At 36.9% G+C, this 18908-nt stretch overlaps 1 protein-coding gene across 22 annotated transcripts in view; it reads right to left on the reverse strand.

Moving 5' to 3' along the window:
- The window catches only part of SLITRK4 (SLIT and NTRK like family member 4), a 242968-nt gene that overhangs the window by 98100 nt on the left and 125960 nt on the right, over positions 1-18908 (reverse strand). For 16 of the 22 annotated variants that reach the window (XR_013939058.1, XR_013939059.1, XR_013939060.1 and 13 more), the window contains one exon: positions 1256-1312. The exons of 3 other annotated variants lie outside the window; for them this stretch is intronic. The gene's annotated coding sequence lies outside the window, so the exon portion shown is untranslated. Of the gene's footprint in view, positions 1-1255; positions 1313-1814; positions 2004-18908 lie in introns of those variants that run through there. 3 more of the 22 variants (XM_080554683.1, XM_080554670.1, XR_013939064.1) reach the window with 2 other exon arrangements.

Here is an 18908-nt window from a genome sequence, read left to right on the forward strand (position 1 = left end):
AATAAATAAATAAAATAAATTGCATCCCAAACATCTGAGATTATAAAATGAAAGGGATTAGACTTTTTTTTTCTTTTTTCTTTTTTTTACAGCAGAAGACTTTGAAAGAAAATGCAATAGCAGAAGGTGAAAGACAAATAAGCTTTATTTAATTTTTAACGTGGCACCAAAGCACATTTAGCCATTTTACTTCTTGACCAACTACATTCCTCAGTGCCACTTTTGCCAGAAAATCCTCACTGTCCACATTTAAACAAAGCCTTGGGAAAACAAACAAAGAAACAACAACAAAACACAGAAAAAACACACCACCTCTGTATTTCTAAACACAGTGTCTTCTAACTTTCTTCTCAAAAATCTCCACCAAAAAGCATTCTTGGGCGCAAGATCTGAGGTATTCTGAAGCCACTGGGTTTGGAGAAATGGTCTTACAGAAACCACAACAGAAAAAATACCAAAGGCCTTTTCCTGCTTGTCTTCTGAATTCAAAAATTATTCTACTGTCTGGCCACATTACATAAGTTTATGTAGTTAATGATTGGAATGTCATTGAAAGAACATTTCTAGGCTGATGTTTACATTTTCTAACATGTCTTTCAGAGAAGTGTTCTATTTTTAACACAGAAGATAAAGGAGTAAATTCAGGGTGGACAACAAAGCTCTGTACAATTTAAATAGTCACTGTCACACAGAGGGACAAGTATAGGTGTGGTAGAGTATAGGATTTTTTTTTATGCTTATTTGCAGTGACCTATAAAACTGCTGATCCATGGAAATCCCTACTGAAGCACATCAGTAGCATATTTATACTGCAACAGGAATGTTCAGCTATGTATTAAATATGCGAGAGAGGAACATAGAGTATAAGTAACAAACATCAATTCTTCATTAGCACAGGAGCATAACGCATAGAGTTTACACCCTATGCAATGCCACAACCCTAAAAATGTGTTCAAGTATAGGAAGAAGATGATAAAATAATCCAGTTATTTATTCATTATAGTGTGAAAATGGAACCCCAAACCATAAGCTTTCAATCATTTGCATGAGTAACTTCACTTCTAAGAATAATCCCAAGGAAATCAGTGAAACCACTGTACATATTCCTACCCATGAGATACGGAAGCATTTCCAGGCCCAAAGCTATACTCATTATATTGCTGAAGTGAAATATAGGTCACAGGAAGTGGAAAAATTTCTGCCAGCATTGTCATTTTGGGGTCTCCCCCACATTCTGAATGAATATATTACTTACGGGGCTCACTTTCTTCCCCCAACAAGAGGCCAGACAAATCTACTGAAGATGCGGAATCTAGAAAAGATTTTGAATAAGTCAGAAAAGATCCTTTTTGATCCTGTTTAATAGTTCAAGCTGAAGGAACACTAAAATTTTTCACTGTCTTCCCCTAATCCTGCCGCACATTAATTCAGGAGCCCAGGAGGCAGACAGATAGGAAGCCTCACTCTATTTTTATACATAATAAACACCTAAATCTATTTTTTTCCCTACAGTATTTTTTCTCTATTTCCATTAGTTATAGACAGGTTGTACATTTGTCAAGAAAATTAGTACAATGCATGTTCCTTTCTATCCACATGGTCTCTAACCCAATGGCTGATACTGAAAAGAAAGTATGTAGTGTGCCTACGTCAGCAGCCTTGATGCGGTGTGATACTGCTAGCTGCCAGTGTTGCTATACTCTACAGCAATTATTTATGCTGTGCTTTAAGTACACTCTTACAGCCTAGAGCGAGACCAATTCCAAAGAGGAAAAACATAACACAGCAAGCAGAAATACTCTTGGACAACTTACCTCCAACAATCATCTTTCTCTCATTTATCTGCATTTGGTAAAAAAAAAAACAAAACTCTACAATTGCTTTGTTTCCTACTTCTTAAACTTTCTCCTTTTCCCTCTACTGTCACTTCCTAGAGAATGTCTTCAGGTGCTCCCAATTAGCAGCCTGCAATTTGTAGCTTTGCAAATTACCCTGTATTAGTACTCCCTGTTCTTCCCCAAATAGATTTTGTCTCAGCTTGAACTGGAGTGGCTGCGTTGCTCTGTTTCTGCATGCAGCTGTGAAAATCTAGCCTACTGTAATTTCTTTTACTGTGTAGTTTGTGGTCATCTTGCAGTCAGCGCCCTACCTGATGTAATATGTCAGCTTGACTTAAAGACTGTCACAGAACAAAGTTCTGGGTACACAGGAAAACTCATTTCCTTTTCAGTGGTCAGATTATAGTCCTTATCGTGTTGACGCTTTACTTAATGCTGTAGTTACTCATGCTTTCAAATGCAGAGGTCATAGGCTCAATAACCTTTTTCAAGGCTTTCGGCATTACTCTAGTCCAAAGCCTCCCTTGCAGAGGCCATGGTTGGAACAATTCTTCTGCAAAGCTTCCTTGCAGATTCTCCCACCAACACCAAATTCTGGAGTCTCATTGTAGAATGAAATTATTCTGCTCACATATGCCAATGGTATCGTGTCTCCTATTGTTTTCACTGTGATCACATTGCCCAGAAGGTGCAGCTAGCACCTCTGTAGTCAGCAAATCTGCCTTTGTTGATGCAGGAGCCTGCATTTATAATACTTCAATGTGTGAAATGGTGTCCCTCCAGGGAAACATAAGAGATTTTATGTAGCCATCTTTCTGGAGCATGAAATCATGATTTTCTTTTCGGGAAGACTGATCAGTATGGCATCTGTTGAAAATCTTTTTTGAATGGTGCTTGACAACCTAATGTGTTGTACTTTTAGCTCACTTGGTGTGGCAATTTCATTGCAGCTTTTGCTCTAAATTGGCGTGATCAGTATCACACTGGGAAAAACTACATGACAACTGTGGAAGGACTGTAGTTTTTTTTCCACTAGCTTTCACTTGGATTTACCTTTATACTCTCAGACTTCAGTTAATAAGTGAAAACAAAATGTTTATGAGTCACCTTTGCTAGAATTATGTAGAAAATTTCATAAACTTTTGATTAGGATAAAAATAAATAAATAAAGAGGCAGTTTTGCACCACGTAGTGAGCTTAAGCAACAAAATCAGGTGGGCAAAAGAAATTAACACATTCAGTAAAACTGGCAAATGGCAAATTATCTGTTCACTTCAGTATTTTAATTGATACAGGCTGTTGCTTGACATGCATATAACATAAATGTTTCACTTTCTGAATGTTAACTTATACATTTATAATCAAGTCTTTGCAGAACAATTATTTCTTTTTATTTGAGTTTGTTTAGTCTAGAACTCTTTAAAAACCTGTCCTAAAACAATTACAACTGAAAACTTAAATGTCAGCATGGATAGCCAGAGCTAAAGACGCTTAAGCACTGACCATGTCAAAGAACATGCAGGTAGAATAATGCAGGTTGGTTAAGCCACAAACAATGATGGATTGCTGAGTTTATGGATACTAGGCTGTTTTTTTCAAAATACCCTGGAGGTTGTTTGTAGAATACAAAGGGAAGTATTGTTCAATTGAGAAAAGAGTAAATGTCTAAGAACCATATTAAATATTTTAAAGAAATATTCTTCTTCCTGCTTCAGGGACTTTTGCGATTATTTTGCTATGAAATAAAGCCCGCAAGTGTGATCAAGATGCTAGGAAATTATTACAGTGCTTTCTGCCAGCTCATAATAAGCCAGCAAATTAAATATAAAGTTTAAATGAAAAGGTCATAACTCCCAACTTCATTTCATATAAGAAATGAAAACAAGCTGTCCAATGACTGTAACCTGTAACATGGCATCAGACAAAAGGAGGAGGATCAAATGTAGAGAGATTTAATTTTAGGGGTTAGTAGGAACTCATCATCAGTGACAGCCTTCAAGAGATTGGAGAAACAGCTACTCATATTTTCAGCCCTAGCTCATTTATTTTAACCTGTGCTACTTTACCACTTCCATTCCTTAGACCTCCTTATTCCCTTCCCTTTGTCTTCTTGTATGATCCTTTCTTACTCAGGATGCCCCCTTCCAACAGGCAATACAATATGGCTTCAAGATAAGCACCATAACTGACAACAAATGAGATATATTTCTATATATATATATGGACACAAAAAGTCCATCCAACACAGGTTTCCCCCTCTTCCTCCATCCCCGTCATATCTATTATCTGTTAGTACTGCAATGTTTCTCTTTGCAGAATTTACTTCTATATACAAGAAAGATCCACTGCAGTTAAGAACTGTCCCATGTCCTCTAGAAAATAAGCCAGGATTCAATCTAATATAAATATGAGAATAAAACCTACTTATTTTGGTCTTTCCCCATTTTACTGTATGTTCCCGAAGTATGTAAAATACTGTTTATTTATGGTTGAAATTTGTGATGCCTGAACTACCAAGGCAAAGCTTTACTGAGGGGTGATTAACCTTACCTCCCATTTTGCACACTAGTCAGTAAAAGAACAACTTGGGTTTACTTTCAAACAGGTGTTTGCTCAGTGAACAAAACCCTCCCTCAGTGCTGTGGGAAATTATACTCTTTATTTCAAAGTATGCTGCTTTGAATAATGATCTCACTTTTTTCACACTTTTCCTTTGAAATTTGTAGGCATAAGCCACGGATCACTGACAAAGGGAGAAGCTGTGTGTATAGCAGCTGGGTAGGAAATATCACAGCTGGAGGAAGATGGATAAAAAGACAATGAATGTTCAGGATTTTTCTTTCCTATTTTATCTGTTCTGCTGAACAGGGTACTTCACAGTTACATCTATTGTAGACCTAAAATAATTCCAAATTCATATTTTACTTTCTGCTTCAGACATCTGTGTCCACTATTAATAGATATTACAATGAATAAGGTGTCTATGTTTTGCTGAATTGGAATAAGCATGCTGAAGTACAGTTAACTGTAGAATACGCAGATAAACTTGATAACTGGCTTATATTTTTTATTTCTTGCTCTACTAACATAAACGATATACAAGAAATTGTCACCACACCTATAGGCCTGAACATTTGAGTGCTGTCATTAATGATTTTCTAATAGGACTTTCCAAGAGGTAAACACTGCATCATCTGATAGCATTTCAGTGCCACTACTGAACACTAAGGAAGAGGTTATTAGGGCAAAGAGCAGGTTATTCTTTTTCCAAGGTGTGATTTACAAATCTGCCAGCTCTGACTTTTAGTAATCAACCTGTTTTGGCCAGGCAATGCAGGTACAGCAAGGTGCAAGTGAGCAGGTACAACAAGAACAGCCAACCCTCCATCCTCACATTAGAAGATTCTGTGAACAGCACACCTCATTAGTCCACTGCTGCAGAGCAACATCCTATCATACTTTACTAATATCCATCTGAATTCTGAAACTTGCAGAACTTTCAGTCTTTCATATCGCTTATTATAATAGCAGGTTGAAGGTGTATCACCCATTAAATTATAGACAAAAAACATATATGCCCAACATATACCCATGTGAATCCACTGGCTAGGACCTGCTGCATGTGCACTGCCCAGTCTGAGTTTACTGTAAGTCCATAACTGAGAAAACAATGCCTTCCACAAAAGAAAAAGTACATTTCAAATATTCCATACTGGAAGGAAGTTAAATAGTTTTGATTTAGTATGACATTGACTTTGAGTTGCCTTTACCCTGTACCTTAATATCAACCTCAAGTTCCACCAACAGATCAAAATATCTATCCTTGTTCTTTCTTCCTACTCTGCGAGACAAAATTGAATGTGAATCACTATTAACTGCATCCTGGCTGAGATGTGTAATTGAGGCGATTATGCATGATATGCATCTCAGCTGGATTTTTGTTACATGATTTGGTGTCTCCTATTTACCTTTATACTTTTTTCAACCTCAAATAGGTTTAGTGAAAGGGACTCCCATTCATCACAACATACAACGTTATAAGTGACAAAACTTATCATGGTATACAATCCATATAATTTAAGTGTAATACTTTGGTCTTTACAGTGTTGTACAGAGTTAGAATAGCTATCTGACAGCATACCAAAGATATTCTTGATTGTATTTGTAAAGAATAAGTCACAAAATTTCAAATAATTCAAACAAATATTACTGTTGGGAAGGGACATACAAATATATCACTGCCAGTTACTAGGCTTTCTAGTAGCATATAATATTTTGTATGCTTCTGTGGAGGAGATAATTTAATTCATAATAAATGCGTAGCACATTCATATTTACTTGTTGCAAGTTAAAAAACAAACACACCACATGTACTTAAATGCCAAAATTCCTAAGAAACTAACAAGTTACTTCACCTCTCTCTCAGAGAATCTTTATTGTTTTTTTCTCTTCCACTTTTGGGGAGGAATATGTAGATGGAAGAAGAGAATCTGACTTGCATAAGGCTTTTCAGGAGTTTCTTTCTCTCTCTTTTTTTTTTTTTTTCACTAACAGTCAAGCATTGTCCATAAAACTGAACTCAACACTCAGTGAGCCAAAGAATTTTAGCTGATCCAAAATTAAATCTTTACTCATCTCTCTGAGGTCCTGTCATCATTATAAGCTATATATGAGCAAAGAAAAAGGTTCAGTTTCTGCCTGTTTTCTATGGTACTTAGAGCAATAATATCAGCTCTTAGCTTTATACCCAGGAAGTCTCCTTAGTTTCAGCTCTTTCAGATCTTCCCCAGAAGCCTGCCTACTTTTTGCACTTTCTTCCTGCATAACCTTGAGCATACAATGATGTACGTGCTATTATCATTACACATTCCATTTGACCACTTAGCATCTCATTAATTACAATGTTCTTTAACATTAATTAAACATTAATTAAAATGTTCTTTCCTTTGGCCTTGAAAAAAAAAAGTGTGGGTGTGCCTTCACTTATTACTGTTCAGTGTGTTGCTGCAGGTGTTGTTTTTCTAGCCCTTCACTAACAGGCCACTTTTCCTCATTTACACTCAACAACGCTTTCCTCTTCTTAACCACAGAATGTTCACAGAGCTGTCACATCCCTAAAAGCCTTTCTGACTGACATTATCCACCCACCTTGTGTCAGTTCAAGACCTGTCACCTGTAATGCTTGTCCTGATTTTTCAGGTTTCCAGTTTTGGCCAGTGTGGGAGCCAAGCTCCTCTTCTTACAGTCAGAGCTCTCATGTTGTGGAGAATCTCTCTTGTCATTAGAATTCCATCCTTATATTGAGAAACTTTCCCAATGGAAATTCCTACAAGCAGTTTTCATTTCTGAGAAATTTTAGTCTTTGTTGGAAAAGTCTTTAGAAAGCTTTAGCATTGCCCATTCATTTCTCTCTTTTTTTTTTTTTTTATTCACTCTGCGCCAATCAAGTCTCAGTTTAAGGAGAGGCTATTTTTATTGCATGTTGATAAATGGGATTTGAGTCTGGTTTTGTTTCCTACTCAAAAGCAATACAGGTCCCCAGACAAAATGATACCCACATACATACATACATGTGCTAATGTAATTGGTAGCCTGTTCGCTAATATTTTCATATATGAATATGAGTCAAAATTAACAACAAATGTTTCAAACATTTCAAACATAATTAACAAAGAATTAACAAAGGATGTTTCTTGCTTTTGGAGTTCAAAGTCCCACCAATACATGAAAAAAAAAAAAAAGTAAAATTGGAATGGGAAAGAAATACATAACGGAGTAAAGGTGCTTCAGGATGCAGAGAATGGGTAGTTTTTCCTGACCTTCAGTTTGCAAGAAGAGGAATCCAGGAAGGGAGGTGACTTTCTTTGGCAGTAGAACAAATACCATGGAGATATAGAGGTCAAGAGGTAAAGGTTATAGCCTCATTCCTTATAAATAATTGATTCAGCATATGACCAAGAATTTTAGCAGAGAGAGAGCAAGAGGATTTGTTATGCAGTAGATAACAGAGGCCACTATTTAATTTGCTTGTATAGGGCATATGTTGGTAAGGACATACCTCAACACAGTTTGTCTTTTAAGACGGTTTATTTTATGAACTATAGAAATCCACATATTCAAAAATATCTGCATCCTGTGGCAAGATGTGCATGTTGCACAGAAAAATATGCATGTATGAACAGCTCCTGACTTTCTGATGATGGTAACAGCAAGATTAAGCTACTGCTGAGGCATTGGAGATCAGGCTGGTTGTAGGCAAAACCAAATTTATGCGCTGGCTAGATCATAACACAGCAAACTTGATCCTGCTCATTTGATCCTTAATCAAAAGCATGATGACAAATAAAAGCAAAACCAAAATACCTGTCCAGTTATCCTGGGCCAATAAACAGCTGTTTATGTAGCAGCTGTCTTTTTTTTTTTTTGAACCTTTACTTTCTCTTGATTTATTAATTTATTTGGGAAAAGCTTGCCAAAATGATTAAGTTCAGAGTAACATGCATTTCTAAATTGGTCAAAGTTATTTGTCTCAGACACAATACAGGAGTGTATTAATCACAGAGACTAGGGTAAACTTTCTTTATGGAGTGGGTATCTTCAATTTCTCTCCACTAAAGCTTGGCAAAGCTTTGGATGTTTATGGAATTTGAATTGTTGACAGAAATGGTCTCATGGAAAAGTCACAGAATTTTATTATTATAACAGCTACAAGGTATTTGCTAGAGTTTTTATTTGCCTTACTTGTGTCTAAAATGCAAATACTATTGTATTTCATATAAATTAATAAGGTTACATCAATATTTCCAATGCGGAATAAATAGATCTAACAGATTCCTAGAAACAGCATCTACAATTTAATAAACTACATTATTCCTTGAGCCTGGAATAATCATCCAACTTTCTTATCAAATCAAGTACATATTAGATGTCCCAAACTTCCCAAAGCTGCTGGGTACTGCTATTTCCTATTCAATTACCGGTGTTGGATAAATCAACTTCACTAAAAATCTATGAAGCAACTAAATAGTTCAAATGTGAATCCCAAGAATAGCAGAGCAATGTTTACTTGTAACTCACTGACCATCACTCAAACACTAGAGTATGTGTGCTGCAAATTAAAAAAGCAACAGATAGGAATTTGTCTTTTTCTTATCTAAAGTGATTGTTCTAATGGGTAGGCTGGTATAAAGAAAAATTAGCCTGATCATACAGCAGATGGGAACATTTTCTTGATGTATTTCTGAATGTTTGTGAGATAAATGTATCGTTCCACGTAATTTTGTAGCACCCAGCTGGTAATTATATCTCTAATACTTTAGATCAGTGTGAACTCATAAATGTTTGGAGCATCTTGCATAGATTGGTCCTAATTGAATGTTGTAGGTACCTTATTAAACAGCATTTGTACTAAGATTAGGAAAGAGAAAGAGGTTGCCCATTTACTTATCTAAATTTCTTGTCATGATTGAATCTTAATTTTTCTCTCCTCCCCCTCATCTTTATTTCTTTTTCAAGAGAAACGCAGGATTTTGCTTCACAGTGAAAATCTAAAAGTCAGTAAGCTGAGGAAGGGTGCTTGAAGGATCATTTAATTGTGAAGTGTTTCATTTAGAGTCTACTCAAGTTTCCAGCTGTGAAATTGCAAGATTCTTATATGCCAGTACTCACAGCAGTATCTTAAGTTTATATAGAATTGCTAACTTCTGAAAAATTGCTAAGTGTTCAAAAACTTGTCAGTCTAGTACTCACAAACTCAGGACATTTGATTTAGCTGGACTTTCCACTAGACTTTTATTTTTAAACCTTTTGAAGTACACTGTGCACACTTACAGCTTCTCTCTGCCATCAGAAATGCTATAGGGTTTTGGTTTAATGAAAATTTAGATTCTTTCAAAATAACAAGAGCCTGGGAACAGTTTTGAGTAAAGCCATTGAACATGATAAACACCATAAGAGGTGAGGAAGATATCTGAATGTAGCAACAATATAACAGACGTGTCTTTCCTGCACTGTGTGATAAAGAGGGCAGGCAGAAGATCCTAATGACAATTTAAACAAGGTCATATTACTTTTATAATACATTTTTCCTATGAATATAAGTAATATGCAGATAAATAATTCCGACAGTTTTCCTGACACTGAGCTTAAAATGGGTATATTTGGCTAAAATATCCACTTTTAGCAGAATTATGTGTACCACTAAGCCGCCAGGTCTGTAATTTTAATGTATATTTGAAGTCAAACAATTTTACATCTTTTTTTCAAGACTGTAAATATGTTGTGTTTATCCACCACATACAGACATTTTCATTGCAACCTATGCAATGACAAATGCTCTGGCCTGTAAAGAGATGACTGGGGGTGCCTTTTGACACCTCCTGCAGTATCTTTGGTACAAAACTCAAGTTCAGCTTTGTTCCCAAGTGTGGTGCATGGGAATATTTGTCCCATGCAGTTGTAAGCACCAGTAATACAAACAGAAAGGACAGAAATGCTGGTACCTTGGGTGTTGAACCAGCTCTACCGGGAGGCTAGCTCTGCCCTGTGCTCTCTGGGAACATCTGAGCTTGGTCCTGACCCCACCCTGCATTTCCAAATGACATTAAGTTCAGCCAGCATAACGCTTAAGTAAACATACTTAGAAAAACAAAGCAACATGGGGTTGCAGCCAGGGATGCAGGAGGCTTATCTAAAAAAGAAGAGATACCACCTCTCTGAAGAAGCAGCAAGCATACCACAGCTGCATACACCATATTCTTCTTAAGGACATCTGTCCAGTTACTCTGATCTAGTGCTGAATCAAGTGGTCACAGGTGATTTCTCTGTGCACCTATTGGAGAGAATGAACTCCTTCTATAGAAAGGCTTTCAGCTACCAATTTTCAAATCACAACTAGAAAAAAATAATAGCAAATGATTCCTGGTAAATAAAAATGTTTTCTAAACATTTAAATTGACACGATTTTGACGTAATTAAAGTTATATATCTAAATAAATATTTTGGTCTCCAAATGAAAACAGAAAAATTATGTTTTTTTGTTTTTTTTTTTGAGTTTGTTGAGCATTAAGGTGGAAAAATCCAATTTGTCTGCTTGGATAAAAGGTTTTGTGAGAAGATTTTTTATCAGTTTTATGTGTTTAATTCTCCTAGTTTTCACTTCATTCCAGCTGGAATGAGGTAGCTGAAATTTTATCAAAACCTAAACTACAGTTCATGGACCTATTCATGGTGAAAGCTACAGAGTCCAGTTCACGATGATTTACAGCCATCTAGCTTATGTCTAGAATGTACAGTTGCTGAGTGACTTGATTTCATTTTCTACTCTATAAGACAGTCATTTAAAATATTTCTTAAAAAAGCCAGGTAACCAAAATACATGTGTATGTGTGTCAGTATACAGTAATCTATTTAAAAAAAGCAACCATGCTGGTTAATAAGATTTTTCTGCTATCTGGAAAAGGGAATTTTCAACTAGAAATCATGCTATGTGAATTTTAGTTCTTTATAGCTAAGATTTATATACACTTCTGAATATTATTAACTTGTTGCAAACACAAGATATCAGGCTCTAGAAGGCACAAGAATTAAAGTTCCCTGCACAGCAGCTTCATTACATATGCAATGCAATTCTGCTTTTCATTCAAACATATTTTCTCCCTCTGTCTTAGTCAAGTTAGTGGCTTGAACATGTTTAGAGGAAATTACATCTGTATAGTGGAACAGGGCTGTTTGTTTCCTTCTCAGTATGAACACTGAAAGTTGCAAGACAACAGAATCAGAGCACCATCATTTCTAAAATAGACAGAAATTCTGTAGGGAAACATGCAAGTTAATGAAACTGCATTTTTGTACATATGTAGTAGGATCCTATTTGAGCAAATAACTTTCTTCTCCAGGAACCTGCAGCAGTGGAGAAGATCAGAAATTTAATTATTTGGCTGTAATGTCAAGAATGAAAGGATTCAGTAGTGTGACTTTGCAGACCTAGGCAAGCACAGTGTTCCTTTCTTATTCTTGTTTTCAAAGACCCCACTCACCAACAGGTAGTTCAAGCTGCTTCCCCTTGGGGTACCATCATAATAGGGATTCCATGCGATGTATTTTCATAGTCTCACTTTACCTTGAAGCTATTATTTTGGCAAAAAATTAAGCCAGTCCAAACTTAATTTTCCAGACAATCAGCAACATCAAGTGGGAGCAAAATAAGATTTTCTCATTGAACACCAGCATGCAGAATTACAAACGTGCACTCTAGTAATTCCATCACCCCTTTGCTGCCCTAACATTTTTACCATACAGAAAATGATATTCAATACTAAAGGACTGACATCAGAACCAACATAAACCAACTGTTTTGATACCAATTTACTTCACTAAGTTCAGCAAATAATACTCAGGACAGGCCAGACATGAATTGACCATGATTACTTTGAGTCACACATAAGGGACATTTTTGGTGATGTAAACTTTGAGTAACTCAGTCCTAAATGAGTCACTTTGATTTACTAGAAGTAACTCTTCTAATAGTTCTTCTCCAGTTGTCTCCCACTGGGAAAGCATCCTAAAGCTTTTGATTTGCAGAAACATTTAATAACTTCACAATTATTTTTCCACCTCCTCTTATGTTCAATTTAAGTAAAGCTAAACAGGAAATCATTTCTTTCTACACAACTGGTAGGAGGAGAATGAATTAAAACTGGTATATAATTATATAATTACTGCTTAAGATTAGGCATTTGCTTGGACAAGTACTATTGTGTTATACTTTTTCCCTTGGATTAACTTCAATACTTTTACCTATGTACACATAGTGTAATCAACTGCAAAAGTGAGTTTAGTGTGAGATGATCTGATGTTAAAAAAAAAAAAAAAGTGGGTTACGTAATTTATTTTGTTTTCTGTTAATGGGCTTTACACAAATAAATATTTGCAGCTACAAAAAGCACATTTGCAGTCCCTTTTCCTGAACACAGAACTAAAAAACAAATCCATACACAAACGGTTTTCCCTGATAGTAAATTTTCTCTTCAGCAAAAACTATTACCAGTCATAAGGTATTCAGAACAAGATGTTATGTACAAAGAGAATAAAGCTATAGATTAAATGTAAATCATTTCCTTCTAGAAGCCACACAATACATTCCAGAAAATCCAAGGAAAAAAAATATAAAAAAACTATTATGAAAAGCATTGTTGGGGTCCCAATCCAATGCAGTGCTAAAGTATATATAATCTTTTCCCTGTTTCATCTCCCCTCAAGTGGGAATGGTCACATGCTTAGAGTAAAGCATACGTGCAAATGACATACTGAATTAAGGATTTATAGGAGCAACTCTGAGTACAGAAAACCAGATGGGAGAACAGAAGCTTTCATGACACAAGATAAAAAATATGTAACATCCAATTAAAAGCAACAACAACAGCAAAAACAACAAACAAAACTATTATATATCTATTATGAAATATTTTGAAAGTTAGAATAGTTCCTTTCGTATATTGTGTTTTCTAGCTATGTTTATCCAAGCTGAAGCTGAAGAGGCACTACTTAAAATGCATCTTACAAGTGTTTCTAAATATATCAGAATTTTGAAAAACTTTCAGAGCTAACCTGTAGAATAGATTATGAAGTATAGGAATATACATCAGAAAATTTCAAGAGGGACCTTCAGGGATTTCAGATGATAAAGACTGCAGATACAGATACTTACATTCCGACAATACAAATCATCTAAAAAAAAAAAAAATCCAGTCCTTTGCTCTTACAGACATTCTCAACTATGTTTTGCATGTCACGGAATTCACAATCCCCTGAGACACGGCATTTTCACTCCATCCCAGATTATCATTGCTACAGTTTACTCACTCTGTACACATTCTTCTATCTCCCTTGGTACTTTAACTCCTTTCTTGAACTTCAGATCCATAGCATATTGCATAGTTCCACTTAGTTTCTGAAAAAAACTCTTTAACAGTCTTTTAATAGTGAGCCCTTCAGACCTCTAAACACAGCTACCCTTGTTAGGAATAAAGCAGGATAAACACAGGACTACAAACTACAAAATTACAGATGGCATCTTCATATATGTACCAACTGTCTGAAGTTTTTTTGTCTGTTTGTTTGTTCTTTAATAGTAAAAGTACTCCAGAATGATGTCTGAGTCCCATTCTGCTTTAATAATTGAGGCTGATCCTTAGCCCAATAGAAAAATTCACCTGATTAAAGATAACGTTAAAACAAATCTTGTTTCAGTGGGCTTTGGATCAATTTCAATATTTGTGAAGTATGGTGAAAATCAACAGTATGGTATGATTATTTAACATTAGCATTTCATATTGAAATCTGTGGACATCAGCAAGAAGGCAGGTTTTTAAAAAAATTAATTTAGATAAACATTAGCAAGCTGCAAAGGCAGCTTTTTATAATTATTTTGTCGGAGTATTTCTCTTCACTTGTTTAATGCTTGAATGTCTTCAAAATCTCTTTCCAGGACATGGCATGATCTTATTTACACAGGACTTGAAAGGTTGAGGTTAATTTAAGATGTTGATTTTCAACATGGTCTCTATTTCTGCCTGCTCTGCTTGGTGCAACTGCAAAGCCTCCATTTTTCACTTTAATATTTAAACAGAGTGGACTGTACTTCCTAACTCATTAATGCAGTGAATTTGTGCCTCTTCTGAAGAGCAGCCATGAAATACCCTAACAGTCTCTCGGTCTTACACTTAACAGCATTCTGCAGGATTATTACCTTTTGCTTGGTTATTAATCATCAGCAACATCAGAGTTATACAAGACATCCAAACTTATTACATACATACATGTTGCCTATCAATGTTATTCACTCTCTCTGAATATGTTTACTCTTGCATCATCTATTGTAACTGTAATTGGGCCTTTTCCTTCATTGTATTGGTATAAACACTTACTGAGAAGACATAAGCAACCATTTCTGAGTCTATACCTTAAAAGTTATGATTACAGAACTCTGATCCAAGAATCAGATTTTTTTACTGAGGGTTGCCATCTTCATAGAAAGGGGAAAACAAGTCCACAAGAAGTAGTTAGAGTAAGATTTGACTGTAATTCCCATGACCTCCTGCCTCAGTTTCCTTTCTTCTACTCTGGAGATTCTACTTTCCATTCTCAGAGGCAAAAAATCTAGCAAGAAATTTTTTTTGATGCTATATCATCTACATCCTCCCTTAATCACCCTCATATCCCTTGTGAAAGATGCTTCCAACCCTACTCAAAGGCAGAAGGTCACTCCCTGCAACTGCTGGGCCCATGGAGAGTGTCGTCCCAGATAACCATCTGCTGCCCACCAGTCCTGTAGCGCTTTCTGTAGGAAGCATTCAAGCTTCTGTGCCATGAGGCTGAGTCACCCCAGACAGTGCTAGCATGAAGGCAGGAGCAAAGTTCAGCTCCCAAATCTCTGCTAACAGTATCAATCACACAGTAGAACAGTAGAATACGAAGGTTAAGAAAAGATTCTGAATGGTTTTATCAGTTGTTTCCTGCTACCCCAGGTAAAGCAGCCCCAGAGGTTATCACAGTCCTATTCTAGTCTGCTTAAGAATCGAAATGGCATATTGAAATCATAGACAGGTTACCCCTTCTTAATTAATTTTCCTAGCAAAAGACCACTGGTGTGAGCAAAGATCATAAAAAGGAAACCTCATCGGAAAGTGCCTGAACTCTTTTACATACTTTACATATTAATGCTGGAAACCTGACTTTTCATTAAAGGATATGGAAATCACTGCAATATCAAGCCAGCAGTAACTTACACACTATAAAGTGTTTAAATAGTTTGAAACAGTTGCCACAGCTACCACCTATATTAGAAATTATTTTGGTTACTGCTGAGGGAAATACTGGTACATGTCTGGGAAATCAAAAGAACCCTCTCACAAATGTCATATTGGGATTCATCTCCTGCATGATTGCCAGCAATTAGCCCCATAACTCTCTCTAAGATTAATAAGAAAGTTAGATTTCAACATGTTACATGAAAAATGATTCACATGGCCCCTATTAAAACTAATGAGAGTTACAATGATTAATCTTCAGGCATGCATATGAACACACATACCATTAGCTGAAATCTGCAAGAGCGAAGGAATAGAGAATTAAATTTGAAATACTAGTTAATCTGCTTAATTGTGAGTAAAGTTGTTTACTACCTTAGTATAATTAAAGAAGAAAGAATAAGAAAAAAGACTAATAAATATTTCAGAGATATCATGACTTTCATTTCCCACTAGGATTTATGAATTACTTCCAAAGCTGCAGTAAATCAGGATACTCATAACTTTTCTTTCGTCCAAAACACTATCTTGGCCTGTCTCTATAGACCCTGGTGTCCTAGCAAAAGATGCTCGTCATGCATTCTGTTCCTGTAGAAGTGGCTGAAATTCAAACTCAAATGCTCACATTGCGAAACCGTAGTTTTCTGGAGGGGAAAATTTCATGGAAGGTTGTTGATTAAACACAATTAAAAAAAAAAAACACACACACAAACAAACAAACAAACAAAACCTATCAACCAAACTTGATGAAATCTTACGCAGATTTCAGGCTCAGCTTGTTGGATAGGTTTTCCTCCCAAGCATGCACCTTGTTACAGAGTGTTAGCTGTCCTGCACCTGGGGCACAACAACCCCAAGCAGCGCTACAGGCTGGGAGATGAATGGTTAGAAAGCTGCCTGGCAGAGAAGGACCTGGGAGTATTGGTTGATAGTCGGCTGAATGTGAGCCAGCAGTGTGCTCAGGTGGCCAAGAAGGCCAACAGCATCCTGGCTTGAATAAGAAACAGCGTGGCCAGCAGGTCTAGGGAAGTGATTGTCCCCCTGTACTCAGCTCTGGTGAGGCCGCACCTCAAGTACTGTGTTCAGTTTTGGGCCCCTCACTACAAGAAGGACGTCGAGGTGCTCGAGCGAGTCCACAGAAGGGCAACCAAGCTGGTGAGGGGTCTGGAGAACAAGTCTTACGAGGAGCGGCTGAGGGAGCTGGGCTTGTTCAGCCTGGAGAAGAGGAGGCTCAGGGGCGACCTTATCGCTCTCTACAGGTACCATAAAGGAGGCTGTAGTGAGGTGGGGATTGGTCTATTCTCCCACGTGCCTGGTGACAGGACGAGGGGGAATGGGCTAAAGTTGTGCCAGGGGAGGTTTAGGTTGGATATTAGGAAGAACTTCTTTACTGAAAGGGTTGTTAGGCATTGGAATAGGCTGCCCAGGGAAGTGGTTGAGTCACCATCCCTGGAGGTCTTTAAAAACCGTTTAGATGTAGAGCTTAGTGATATGGTTTAGTGGAGGACTTGTTAGTGTTAGGTCAGAGGTTGGACTCTGTGATCTTGGAGGTCTCTTCCAACCTAGGTGATTCTGTAGGTCTTGGTCTACCATGGGGAAGATATCACTACTAGAGCTTTTTTCTCTTCTCACTATTTGTACAACTCTCTTTCTAGAGACCCAAATAAAGGCTGTCTTACAATCTTTCTGCGTCATTCTACATAGTAGCTATGGTCTTTCCTATCCAAACTCTCAAACAGTTTCTTGTTACCTCTGTCTCAATTTCAGCCTTACAAACTACAATTACATCCTACTCACTGTGATGACTGCTCTCCTAACTGGTCACTTTGACTCTGGTGACTCTAGTGCCATGCTTTGGATAATTCTACAAGCTCCCCTTTATTACATTAAATATACACTGCTTGTCTGGCTTGTCTTCACTTTCCATGTCTTTGACAAGCAATGCACTCACATTTACTACTGAAATGCTCACTCTCCCTTCCAATCAGTCTCTTGGTTTATCATTTCTAAGACTCGCATACTTTCACATCTGGGGGTAGCTGCCTGGCAGCCGCAAGTTCCCCCTGTCTCTTTATAACCCTTTCAAATTCCCTGTACTAACTGCTTATTTCTATTCCTGTATTGCCTGCTACCATAAACATCAAGTTTAAACTTCTCTGTGCAGGTCTCCATGCTGTTTATGGAGCATCGAGCCCACTGACAACAGCTGGGAGCACATCTCACTGACAGTAGAGCAAGACAGGAAATAAAAGGATGTGTCTCCATGTTCTGCTTGTTTACTATGTTATTTACATTGGCTTTTCATATGAACAAGATTTCACAGTCCATGCCATGAATTCACAAGCCAAAGTGTGAATGAGAAGATTTGGTATGTCAGTTCCAAGGCACACATCATAACTGCTATTTCAAAGTCTGCAAATTACGTTTACTTCTCTGACAAACTGAGAAAACAAACAAACAAACAAACAAAACAAACCATGATGGCAACCTAAGAGATGCTTGAATGCTATATCTAATATTCTTCCACACTAGCAAAGCGAACTCTTTAATACAGGCTCTCAAATTAAATCTTTGTAATTCAAAAAAATACAATAAACAATACAGTGAATTTCTATGGTTTAGAAAGAAATGTAGGAAATGGAAGTTTCTGAGGACAAATGAATATCTTCAGGACATCTAGGCATACAGTGCTACTCTGAGCAGGAACAGACTGGTTGCTTCCAGCTGAGATGCTCTGTGCACACAACACTTGATGGCAGGCCAGGCTCTGTGTGGGTGATTACCCAACTTTACTAATTACACCCCACAGAACACTTCATTACTGTGGATACACTGGTGGGCTTCTAACAGAGCTTCCTCTGGTGTTTCTCCACAGGACTGTACTAAGTATCTGAGATCAGTCCCCAGGTGTTTGAACTAAACCGAAGGATTCCTGCGCATACCCTTCTTCTCCACAATTGTTGATCTGGGTGCTAGCTTTATTTAAGCCTTTAAAGGAAGAGATACTGCTTTCTTAGGAATTTAGTTAATTTGCTACCATCTTCCAATGACTATCTTCTTTTTAGCTGGAATTAGTGTATAAAAACATGGGGGTAGGCATTTAGAAGTTTAATACTGACGCTAATCTATAACATAAATTGCTATTCTCATGAACTACTGAAATAAAACATGCACTTTCTTCATTGTAAGTGTTCCATTTTTTTGACGTTTAAGATGAGCTTTGTAGGGACTGTTTTTATTATAAAATAATTCTTTTAACTTC

This window comes from Anser brachyrhynchus, assembly GCF_964034855.1.
Source record: "Anser brachyrhynchus genome assembly, chromosome: 13".
NCBI classification, from domain to species: Eukaryota; Metazoa; Chordata; class Aves; order Anseriformes; family Anatidae; genus Anser; species Anser brachyrhynchus.